General features: G+C 38.6%; 1 non-coding gene across 1 annotated transcript; it reads right to left on the bottom strand.

Annotated features, from left to right (window-relative positions):
- Positions 1-1,096: 1,096 nt before the first annotated feature.
- LOC122727012 lies at positions 1,097-1,202 on the bottom strand. Its single transcript, XR_006352992.1, has one exon. It is a non-coding gene; the product is annotated as a U6 spliceosomal RNA (small nuclear RNA).
- Between the last annotated feature and the right edge of the window lie 898 nt (positions 1,203-2,100).

Genomic DNA, 2,100 nt, shown 5'->3' with positions numbered 1-2,100 from the left:
AGCCACATTAGGCTTTTATGGTACCCAGTGTCAAACATGTCTCTATCTAACATAAAAGGTTTTGCTAAATATATCCAAGTGTTAATGAAGTACATTTTATTAGTGTCCACTGAAAGAGATTAAATTTAATTCTTGGCAGCCTGTGACTCCTCATTATATCTTCAAAGCAAAAGACTGAATCTATCAGTGAGAAGGACTCTGATTACCTCTTGTCGAGGAATTTAACCCAGGTCCTAAAACTCATGAAGACTGCCATTCATCATCAGAGCACCAAACATAGAAGTAGGAATCATATTGCAAAGAAATATCTCCACTAGGATACCTAAGGTGTTTTTCCTCCACCCTTCCAGTTGCCTACTTATATACTCTTGGAATTATATACCCATGCCTCCTACCTTACACCACTGTGCACCACTAGGACCATAGAAAAAAAAAAAACAGGATGGGCAAGCTAGCTTCACTCCACCTCATTCATGAACCTTGACCCTTATACGGTGAGGCAACCAAAAAATGTAAACTTGACCCTATCCCCTGGTTCTCCTGAGCTATCCATCTCTGGGTTCACCTTCTACCACCACCCTAACACAAACTATTGCTCATGGCCATTGGTTTTTAGCTTTCCCTGTTCCATGGGTTCCTGAATGAATAATCAGAACTGTCTTTCACCCCAAGCATCATGAAGCTTTAGACCCAAGTACACCAGGTATTCACTTTGTGTATAGAGAGCTAATAGAAACATATACCACTGACTAAAACTGAGAAAATTTCAAGGGGATTACCCGTGGTGTCAGAGAAAAGGGAGCCCTGTATTTTCTGTTTCTTTGTATCAAAAATTCCATTTTAGAAAAATCCTCTTTATGAATGTAAAGAGATAGTCACAATAAACACACACACATGCAATATTAAGTAAATCAAGTACTGTGCTAACTGCTAGGGATATAAATAGAAAATTGATCCCTTCTCTCAAAGAATTTAATTTCTATTTGAGGGTGACAATATATGAAGTAGGGTTAAGTAAGAGAATAAGGCCTGGTGGTCTTTAGGGTTCCTCATTAGGAAAGATAATAAGGTTCAGAAGCCATTAAGGTAGATTGGCAGGTTATATGAATTTATCTAGAAGATATAGTGTCATCCTTGAGCAGGGGACATGATAATGTTCTCTGTATTGTTCCAATTTCAGTACATGTTCTGCCAAAGTGAGCATGAAGGTATAGTGTGAGTTAAGATGGTATGACCTGGGGAAGCTAGGTGGCAGAGTGGATAAAGCACCAGCCCTGGATTCAGGAGTACCTGAGTTCAAATCCGGCCTCAGACACTTAACAATTACTAGCTGCGTGACCTTGGGCAAGTCACTTAACCCCCATTGCCCCACCAAAAAAAAAAAAAAAAAAGATGGTATGACCCATCAGTCCTCTTACTAGAAGGAATGTAAGTGGTGATTCCTTGCTCTTCCAAGTAGGATTACTAGCCATGTCTATGCAATAGAGAGTTGTGGGGTGGGGTGAAGAAGCTGGAGGTCTGGCCCATGACAGTTGTTAAGGAGGATGCATATTCAAGGATTAGAGTGGATCAGGGCTTTTAGGTTCCTCTGCCCAAGTGTGTGAGAATAGAGGCAATTGGTATACAAGAAGTGGGAAAATAAAAGGAAAGGTTTCCCTGCATTACCTGCTTCTGATCAGAGTAGTATTTCAACCAATTTTAGGCTGCAAATTCAACAACAGACCAGCATATAGTGAAGTCTCTACTTCCCAGAAACACAATATACTGTCCCAAGGGACAGTGGCTTACCTGTTGTAAACTCAAAATGGCTTTGTAAGTTCTATTTATTTTGAATACCTTTGGGACCTGGCTTTATTGACAAAAAATTACTTGTCCCATATAACTTTCTCTTCTCTTTGTCTGACCTGAGTGATAATACCAAACTAAGAAACAAACAAACAAAAAATTACAATAATTTTTGGAAAAATTTCTGCAATTGACTTTTTAGTAAAGCAAACTGGCCACCCATGATTTAAACTAGTTTACTGATGTTTAGTATTGTAGAGATACATATAATAAAATATGCCTTTATTGTTTCACACATCATATTTTGAAAGTAAA

The sequence above is a fragment of the Dromiciops gliroides genome, chromosome 4 (genome assembly GCF_019393635.1).
Source record: "Dromiciops gliroides isolate mDroGli1 chromosome 4, mDroGli1.pri, whole genome shotgun sequence".
Classification (NCBI taxonomy): Eukaryota; Metazoa; Chordata; class Mammalia; order Microbiotheria; family Microbiotheriidae; genus Dromiciops; species Dromiciops gliroides.
The sequence above is the reverse complement of the archived record's forward strand: the minus strand, read 5'-3'. Positions and strand labels throughout refer to the sequence as shown.